Consider the following 10667-nt stretch of genomic DNA (forward strand, 5'->3'; position numbering starts at 1 on the left):
TCAGCGGGAGCAGCATCAGGCCCAATGGTGTCACAAGAGCATCAGATAGACTGGCTCTCAGCCAACGCCCTACATACAGCAATATTGTGAGTGGAGAGCTGCGTGGGATTAATGGATCAATATGTCACATCAGCCACTGTCCCAAGAGGTTGGCACTAGGGACGCACGGTCAGGCATGTTTACAGAGCAGGGCTTAGGGCCTGTACTGAGCCACTCAGCCCCATGCCCAGCTTCAGAGTCAGACCCACACATCTGACCACTCGCAGAGAGTCCTCCCTATAGCTAAGCACTCAGCATGTTGCTACATGGGTTGGTTTGTGCAGTCTGTGTATGGAGTAACTGATTCAAAGTCCATTATACAGGGGTAATATTGGTTGTTACTTTGATATGTGTGTGTGGACAGATAGAAAGATAGATCAGACAGAAGTGTGGCGAGAGAGAGAGAGATGGGTGTAAATGGAGATAAATAGATGGGGGGGATAGATAGATAGATAGATAATGCAATGTTCACATTACTCAAGTAGCAAAGCGGCAAATGAAACAGTCAGTCCACTCCAAACCCATGTCAATGAACCCTTTGTCCCCTCCCATGAGGCAGTCGGTCCGCACCACTTGATATGCAAGAAAACTTCTTTTTAAACTGTTTTGGGACTTTCCTGACATATGCTCCAGGGACTATTTTTCATATCACTCCACTGGCAAAACCAACCAAGAGGTTTGGCTTAACCAGGGCCAGTGTTTTCCAAAAGCGATCGCTGAGCTTGGGCGCTTCTGTTTTGGGGGAATCGAGCTGAGACCACACACGCTCCCCTGCCAAGTTTTCAGAGCACCCACATCTCTGTTTGGAGCTGGAGGCCCCCCGCTGTCCCAGGATACACAGGTGGATTTCAGGGTGAAGACAGACATCGCCAAGCAGACATGATGGGACTAGAGGGAACTGGCTGCATCCGGTGACCCATGACCCCTAAAAGGAGATGGGGAGTGGGGCAAGAGACAACCAAGTGGCCTGAAGAAGACATGGAGACCATTACCATCAAGTTAGGGGAAGGTTTTGTTGACCTGTCTGGAAGCTGTTAGAAGCCCAGGAGCCAGGTCTCGTGAGCAAGTGGTTGTTGGCTGGTTATTGCCCGTCAGATGGCTTGGGATATTTAGACACCTGAGACTATTTCTGTCAGGAGGGGAGAGCTGAGAGAGAGAAAGACAGGCTACAACTTCACCAGATGGGCGCAAACAGATTGTCTGCGAATATGGAACAGTCCCTGGGCCAGCTCTGCGGAGATTCAGTGCGGCCGGCGCTGGCGGGAGAGGAGAAGCATTCTGAGAGGGACCTGCCTACATCCCAGAGTACTGACAGGAGCAGGCCTCAGGACGACTGGGTTCTGTTCCCACAGGGGCCTAGCGCTCAGAGCGCAGGATGGGGCATCAGGAATCAGGAGGTCTGTTGCTACTTCAGGAAGGGTGTGTGGTCCAGTGCTTAGAGCAGGAGGCTGGGAGTGTATTTCCAGCTATGGGAGGGGAGTGGGATCTAGTGGTTAGAGCAGGGTGCAGGCTGGGAGTCAGGACTCCTGGGTTCCTTTCCCAGCTCTGGCAGGGGAGTGGGGTCTAGCGGATTAGAGTCAATATTCCTGGGTTTTAGTCCTACCTCTGTTTGGCAGTGTGGCATTGGGCAAGCTACTGCCCCTCTCTGTGCCTCAGTTTCCCCATCTATAAAACAGCGACCATGTTATCCCATTTTCAAACTGCCCCTTATTGCTCCTCATGCAGCAATTTCATCCCTAGGCCCAAGGTTCATGCCCTGCCCTCCCAGAAAGATAGAAGTAGTGAGAGACTCCCAGATCTCAGGACTCCGATCCTCTCCTCCTCCCCCTATCCCCTTGCCAGCTCCAAAGTGACATCCAGTGGCCAGTTCCATTAATCACAGGGGTAGCTTACAGCCCCTGGAGGCGGTAGGGAGAAACCAGGCATCCTGCAGCACCAGGAGCCTGCTGCGATCTCCTTCGCTCTCGGTGGACAATCTGAGCCTGGGGTCATGTCCTGTGACATGGCCAGCTCTTGGAGAGGGGATATCTGGGAGCGGGAGGTGATTTCACAGGTTGAGGGGTCTGAACCCCGCTTTGTGGGGTGGGGCCCAAACACAGCAGAACCAAGTCAGATGGGGCGGGAGAGCACTTCCCCCACTACTGCTGTGTCTGGCGCTATATCAAAGCCTGCGGATGCAGGGATCGGGCTCTAAAATTCAGCAGATCGGGCCCATCTCTGGCTCACCCAATCAAAATAATGGCTGGGGGGTAAAAGAGCAGCTCGGAGAAGGTGCGCCAGTCCTCACACAGATGCATCCCCCACCCGGTACAGGAGCCCTCTAGACATGGATCCTTCAAGAGTGGCAGGCCAGGCCTGGAGTTACCCCTCTCCTGGTAGTGGGGGGCCGCCAGGCACCCATGGATGGGACCCCAGCAGCTTGGATGGCCTGCCCCTCTCCCCCCCAGCAGGAATGGAGTCCTGCTGCAGCCAGGCCTGGCTCGGAGAAGAATCCGCGGCAGGATGGAGGCGCCCAGGTGACAGAGTGCCAGCTAATGCCATCTGCCACCGTGCCAGCCACAGAGAGGATTCCACCCATCTGTTCACTCCCTTGGATAAGGAGAAGAAGGGCTCGGACTGGATTCCGAGGGGGGCCGTGCATGCGGTTCCTTCCGCCCGGGGGAGAAGTGGGACTGGGTCCAGTCCGCGCTGGAACGGGCTCAGCAGGGCAGTGCTTAGCACCGAGGAGGAGGATGAAGAGGAGCTGTGCAGAGGAGAGAGGGGGAGGAAAAGCCCAGACGTGACCATTGTGAGCTCCTGTCTGACCCGTCTAACACAAACCTTCCCTGGGCCCCGCTCCCTGCCTACAGGGTGAAGCTTAAGGAAACGATTGGGGTGGGGCTGGCCCCCCAACTCCCCTATCCCCGTGGGGCAGGCAGGCAGCCCCCACTCCGGAGCTGAGTGCCAGGAGCAGCATTAACCCAGGCCCACGCCCCAGCTCGCTGGGGCCTGGGAGTGAACAATGGGTGCTAGGAAAACTCCCCTCTCGGCAGTCAAGGCTGCAGCATCTGCTGCACTTCAGAGCCTGCGGCTGGTGCCTGCTGCGGTGACACCATGAATCTGCACATGCCCCGGCCATCCACTGGGCCCATCCTCCCAGCCCCCTTAAAAGCCTCTAAAAGCCTCCGTTCCCCGTGGCCTTTGCCACTGTTATTCCTGCCTTCTCCATTGCAGCTTCTCTGCCAGCAGCCCCCTGCTATCCTGGTTCCAACCTCTCCAGGGCTGGGATAGTGGGGGCTGCGGGTGGGGAGTGAGGGGCACCAGCAGAGCTGAGTGTGGGGCTCAGGGCTGGGATGGCAGGGGCTGCGGGTCGAGATTGAGGAGCACCGGCAGAGCGGTGTGTATGGAGGAGACCAGGGCTGGGATAGTGGGGGCTGCAGGTCGAGAGTGAGGGGCACTGGCAGAGCTGGGGGTGGGGCTCAGGGCTGGGATAGTGGGGGGTGGGGGTGGGCTGTGGGTCAGGATCACGATGCACTAGCAGGGCTGCACTGAGAAGCTCACTCTGCACTTTGGCTTCCTCGGCCTGACTCTGCCGCTCCCCATCACCCTGTGTCTCAGTATAAATGAATGTCCCAACCCGCACCCCCCCAGAGATCCCCCCAACGCCTCTGGGATACACAGCCCCTCACCGCATCCCCTGATCTAGCTTGTCATCCCAGCAGCACGACAACAAGCACTGGGGTTAGGACAGGCCCACGCAAACACATCTGCCAAGACAATGGGACCACTGCAATCTGGACAGGCCGCTTAAGGCCCGGATGCCCCCTCCCCCAGCCGGGCTTTTATTTGTGCGTGCAGGACTCAATGAACCATCCCCCTGCACACACCCTGTGATCCTGTTTGCTCCCCAATTCCCACGCACCGCCCGGCGCCCCCTTGTCCTGCAGCCATCTCTGTTTAGCGGCCTCTTGACACCTGCCTGGATGGCTTGGCAGCAAGGGGAGCTTACAGCCTGAGGGAGAGTAAACATGCTCAGCCACGGGCATGGAGCCATGGGCTTGGAGGCCACACCACTGGCGAGGGGGCCACACAGGATCTAGAAGGTTGACATCACTTCCAGCCGAGGAGTGATTTGTCACCGGGCTGCTCAGAACAAGGCCTGACCGAAGCACCGTGGGGAACATAATGTGTTTATGTGGGGGGAATGAAGGGGTTGTAATGACCTGGACATATCCAGTGGCCCTGGAGTCTATTCCTGGCTCTGCCACTGACTTGTTGGGTGGCCTTGGGCGAGTCACTGACCCACTCTGTGCCGCAGTTTCCCCTCCTGCACTTTGTCTTGTTCATTCACTTGATAAGCTCTTCCGGGCAAGGAGCGTGTCTCACTTGGTGGGTACGTCTACACGGGATCTGGATGATGGAATTTCCACTTCGAGAAGACATACCCACACTAGCTCTGACTGAGCAAACGTGCTAAAAACGGAAGTGTAGCCGCAGGGCGGGAGGCGCAGGAGGAGCTGGCCACCCAGAGCGCGATCCCTTCTGCAACCTTCGGGATGTACTTGGGCAGTTAGCTCTGTGCGCCACCACTTCTGCTTTCAGCCCCCTATCGAATCAGAGCTAGCGTTGGAAAGACCCATTCCAGCTCCAGCACGGCCCAGCCCTGAGCTCGGCCAGGGGCCTATGCAGCACCTGCCACAAAGGGGCCCTGCTCTCCTTTGGGGTCTGCCCCCCACCTGCCACAAAGGGGCCCTGATCTCCTTTGGGGTCTGCCCCCCACCTGCCACAAAGGGGCCCTGATCTCCTTTGGGGTCTGCGCCCCACCTGCCACAAAGGGGGCCTGATCTCCTTTGGGGGCTGCCCCCCACCTGCCACAAAGGGGGCCTGATCTCCTTTGGGATCTGCCCCCCACCTGCCACAAAGGGGGCCTGATCTCCTTTGGGGTCTGCGCCCCACCTGGCACAAGAGGGACCTGCTCTCAGCTAGGCTCTATGCAAATCCCAGCATAATGGGGGCCCTGATCTCAGTCAGGCCTTCTAAGCACTCCTGTAGTACAGCAGAGTTTAGTCAGATCAGGGCCTGGTGGGCTCACACAGCTGGATGCTTACACTGGTAAGGCTGAAGTGTGAGGGCCAGGGAGACGGACCAGCACACCCCCCTCGCCCCCCGACAGGGCGGATGCATTGTTGGGGGGAGGAGAAGCATGTCTTGCTGAGGGCACTACTAGCTCTGGCACGCCCCGAAGCTGCCACGCTCCCATCACGCAAAGGGAATGAGGAAATTCCAGCTCCTCTATGTCTCTCGCCCCACCCCCGCCTCGCCTTTGGCTGCACGCTCCCTGCAGACGGTAGCCCAGAGCACTGGAGCGCTGGCTTCCTGGGGAGCTGGGGTTTGGAGCATGGGCAGACTGGCTCACCAGGGAGCTCCACAGGAGGAGCTGGGATCCGGTCTCTCTTGGGGCACCAGAAGGCTGATCCTGGCTCCAAAGCCTGGGAGCTGCCGCCTGTTTGGCGGATGAAGGGGAAGGGGAGGGGGATGCAGAGTGCAGTCTGCAACGTTACCAAATGTCCTGGCTACCATGCCAGAGCCGACCATCTGCCTCCCCCGGCCTGCTCCCTGCCCAGTACTGTGGCTGCCTGCCATGTCCAATCCCCACGAAAGCTACTCGGGGCCCCCCGTTCCAGCACATCCAGGAACACAGCGGGGAGAAGACCCCCTTGCGGTACTGCCAGCCGGAAGCAGGGTCCCCGCTTTCCCAGCAGGGCTGCTGCTCATGGGCTAGGGAAGGAGCTTTTAATGCCAACACCCCCTGATTGCCAAGCAACCAGTTAGCTCATGCCCTGAGCCCCCAGGACTAGTAAAAATCCCCTGGCACTTTTGGCAAGACTCAGGGCTGTTGCCAAATTCAGTCCTGCCTCTCTACACGCCCCCTGCTCCATTTCAGCTGGATCCAGCTGTCTGCCTCGCTTCCTGCCTCTGGCATGGCTCACCCCAGAGGAGGCTGCATCCCAGCCGCTGGCAAAGGGAAGGGACTGCCAGGTGTGTCAGTCGGTAAATAAATTAAGAATGGCAGCACTTATTTCAATTCACACACCAGAGGGTTTTCACCCCCAAGCGGCGGGAAGGGTCATTACCCTCGTTTTATTGATGGGGAAACTGAGGCCCAGGAGAGAGGCCGTGATTTGCCCAAAGTCGCTTGGAGTCAGGAACAGAACTCAGGTGTCCTCGACGCCCAAGCTAGTGTTCTAACCACTGAACTCTGCTGCCTGTCACCGCAAGCACTTCCAAGAGATGGCACCTGAATCAGTAAGAATCAGAGAGGGGCCCCAGGAGCTCCTTGCGCCAATTCTCCGCTGCCTTACAATAACCAAGGAGCGCCAGAATTTACACTTCTACAACCTGTTCCTCTGCCCTCCCCCAGATCAGAGCCTGCCCCCCAGACCCCATAACCAGACAGACATCTTTTCCCATCATCTTCTGCTCCTTTTCTGCTGCCAACGTACAGCTGAGGCCTGTACGCTCTGCCATTCTGAGCGCACACACTGGGGATGGGAATTAACATCAAGCCAGTTTCACTGGAATCAGAGAAATAATTTACCCCAGTGCAAAGTGAAGTCGGATAATGGCGGGGCTCAGTCATCACGTGCCACCATCCGCGCCACCCTGATACACACACCTACCCCTCCCTGCTCCTCCTTGGGAGCCCGGGGGCAGGTCGAGCCACAGGAGCAATCCAGAAAAAGTCCGAAGGCTCAAGCTGAAGTCCACATTCCTTTCCCCAGGGTACGTTCAAAATCTAGGGCAGCCCTTCCCAGCTCGTACAAAGCACCCCCTTCCTGACCACAGCTCTCTCCAATAAACTAGCCTTATGAATGGCTCCCTGGAGGTCACACCTTGACCTTGGCCATGTGACAGCAGCTCCCCTTTATAAAGGGCCCCCAGAGCCCAGTCCCACCACTATTTCCGGTTCAACTGCATTTTCACGAGGAACCCCCATCCCTGGACATTTTCAAGATCAGGTTAGACAAAGATCTGTCCGGGATGGTCTAGAAATGCTTTGCTTCGTTCTGCTTCAGCCTAGGGAGGCCCCTGTAGTTCTGTAATTCAACGCGTGTGACCCCACAACCGAACTCAGGGTCATCTAGAGGATTTTCTGGTTGCAGGGAGACCTGGCATAGGGGACTCAGAACCCCCCCACACACACACACACACACACAAAACAAAAGCTAGAGTCTGACCCCAAGTGCCTGAAGTTAGGCAGACCCCCCACCCCACCCCCCAAAAATAGTCCCTGTTCTGGGAAACGCAGCCCACTCCCTAATTAGGGGGGAAAGGAGCCAGCCTCGCTACGTTCCCGTCGCCGTCATTGGGGGCTACTTGGCCGCGGATCAACCCGCATGCCTAGTAAATATTTCATCTCACGGGGCTGTGGCGCTGATGAAAGATTCAGAGAAAGGATCTGAGGTGAAGGCAGCAGGCAGGCAGGCTCAGGTACGAAGGACCAAAGCCCGTGCCAAGCTGGCCCTCCCTGCCCCAACCCGCGTGGCTTTTATCTGTCTCTCTTGGCCCTGCTGCTCCTCACTCGGGCCGAATGGAGGTGACGCAGGCCGAAGCACAGCCAGTAGAAAGGTCCACAGGGGAAGCCCGTCAAGTGCGGGAGATGGGGGAGCTGTCTGCGAAGAGTTGACGTGAGTTTTGTTATTTGTCTGCCAGTGCCAGAAGCCATTAAAATGTCGTCTTGTTTCAGAGAAGGGGGGGGTCTCTGAAGACAGGCACTGACAGGAAACAAATAGGCTTAAAGAGAGCAAGAGCGAGCAAAGGAGGGACGGGGGGGTGGGGGGGAGGGGAAGAAAGCCCCAGCCGGCCGCGCTCCTGCCACTGACAAATCCACTCATCTGAACCAAGGCGTTTAATTAGCTTGAAAAAAGGGACGCTGAGTTTCACTTATAGTGTTCTGGCTCGGCCCAGCTAGAGGGGGCCAGGGCAGGGGAAGCCAGAGAAAGCAGGGGAACCAGGGAGAAGTGAAGAAAGCAATTTGTCCTCCATTCTCTTCCACCACGTGCAATTCAGCAGGGAACATTATGTCATTAGTGTGGCTCTTAAGCTTCCCCGGCTCGCTCCCTCTCTGGGGAGAAAGGGGAAGGGGATGCCAGTGAAACAATTAACTAAAAGGCAGTTTAAAGTTGGCAAACGCTATTCGGGGAGCCGGTGCCGGATCACGGCTGGTGGGAAAGCTCTGCCAGAGGCTGACGGCTGAAGGGTATAAAGAGCAGGGGAAAGAGAAGCAAACAAAAGATAACGTGGCCTCGAAATGGCACCATTGGAAACTGCTCTGGTTGTGTCAGATTAGGGGCTGGAGGCTGAGCTGGATGAAGGGATAACAGTGTCAGATTTGCTTTTGTCCTCCCTGCTAGCTGTTGGGTAGGATGGTCCCGGGGTTAGGGCAGGGGCTCAGGACTTTGGCAAGCCAGGTTCAGTTCCCTGCTCTGTCACAGATCTCTTGGGCATGTCATGTGGCCTCTCCTCTGTTGCTCAGCTGTACAATGGGGATAATAATATTTCCCTACTTTATGGATGGGTTGTGAGGATAAATACTTTAAAGATTGTGAAGTGCTTTTGAGGTCTCCATTGCTGAAAAGTGCTATAGAAGAGCTATGAATTATTATTCATTTTCCAGTCACTAATAAGATCCCATATCTCTGCCACTAGGGGGCGACAGGGATAGTTCTCTGATCCTCTTGCCCTCTGTTGGATGGAATCAGGACTGTTCTGCCATGTGTCATATGCCCTGTACTGTTATGGCTAATGAAGTGACTTCTTTTGCTCAGGCTATTGGCGCTTTGGGAACAAGGAGGATCCACGCACTAGTGCATTGGAACAGCTTACCTAGGGTTGTGATGGATTCCTCACTGGCAATTTTTAAATCAAGATTGGATGTTTTTCTACCAGAGAGCCTCTAATTGAAAACAGGAATTAATTCAGGGAAGCTCTCTGGCCTGTGTTACGCTGGAGGTCAGACTAGATGATCATAATGGTCCCTTCTGGCCTTACAAGCTATGAATTCCTGATGGTATCCCAACGTGCCGCATAGCCACAACTCCAAAAGCCCCAGGAAACCACCAATTTTTGGCACAGTATCATTCGGAAGCATCTTTCACCTGAAGGTGCCAAGCTGCATATGCAGGGCTCATTCACTGGCTGCTGAAATGCAGCCACCTCTGGTGGGGACAGCACATAGCTTCACACGGCAACCCCGCAAAAAACATCTTCAGATAGCAATAACATTTGCAACTGAAACCACAGTGCGGAAAGTTAGGGAGGCAGAATTTAATTACCAAAGCTGGATACAGGCCAGGACACCAGGGTTAACACCTTGACTTTTAGGAAAAGTGCCTTGGGATATTTAACGACCACGGGTGCTCACCCTCCTCCCAACTAATTCCAGCACTTAAAACCAGTACAAGTAAACTGAGTGCGAGAAAATTCCTGACATGAGTTAACACTGATTTGGAGGGGGCTGTGTGGCAATCAGACCCCAATTATAGACCTGCGGGGGGGCGGGGGGGAATCTGAGTTTGGATCAGCTTAGCAAAGGGATCATTAGTATTACACTCCCATAGAAAGGCACCATTTTTCCAGCACAGCCATTCTGGTGTCTCATTAAAAGTCATCAGGCTCAAAGCAAACAAACCACTGCATGTCAGTTTGGGTTTTATGGGGAGAAATAATTGTTCCCACAGCCCAATGTGTGTATAAAACTCACCCATAAAACTCGACCTAGCTCTCCAGAGGCTGCTCAGAATAAGGTGTGGGGAGGAGGAGGGGAAAGCCATTGTTCCATTGTTAGTTTCATAACAGGGAGAAGGAAGAAAACCTTAAAGGAAGTGGAAAAGCGAAGAATGAAATATCTAGGAAGCGAAATCAACATACTAAGGGCTCATCTACCTGGGGAAATTTACCAGCATTTAAGTTTATAAGTACCTGCCTGGGGAACACAACTTTGATATTGGGCTCTTCAATCTAGCAGTCAAAGGTCTAGCAAAGGCTGGAAGTTGAAAAGCTAGACAAATTCAGACTGGAAATAAGATGCTAATTTTTAACAGTGAGGGTTATTAACCATTGGAACAATTTACCAAGGCTTGTGGTGGATTCTCCAAGGCTGTACATTTTTAAATCAAATTGGATGTTTTTCTAAAAGAGATGCTCTACATGAACAAGAAATTAATTCAGGGCAATTCTATGGCCTGGGTTATACAGGAGGTCAGACAAGATGATCATAGAGGTCCAATCTGTCTTTATAATCTATTAATTTATACTTATACTGCTATAGCTCTCCCCATATAACTCCCTGTTCAGGGACTGAGCTGTAGCTCACGAAAGCTTATGCTCAAATAAACTGGTTAGTCTCTAAGGTGCCACAAGTCCTCCTTTCCTTTTTGCGAATACAGACTAACACGGCTGTTACTCTGAAACCTGTTCAGGGACTCTTATTCCTAAGGAGGAGGGTATCTTTTTCCGGTTTAGCTATGTCGCTTTGGAAGCAGGAGTTATGTGGGTAGATCTATAACAGTATAATTATATCTGTATAGTTATGCCGGTAAATTTCCTACTGTAGATAACGCCCTGACAGTTCACACTGGATTTGCACT

The sequence above is a fragment of the Natator depressus genome, chromosome 20 (assembly GCF_965152275.1).
Source record: "Natator depressus isolate rNatDep1 chromosome 20, rNatDep2.hap1, whole genome shotgun sequence".
Taxonomy (NCBI): Eukaryota; Metazoa; Chordata; order Testudines; family Cheloniidae; genus Natator; species Natator depressus.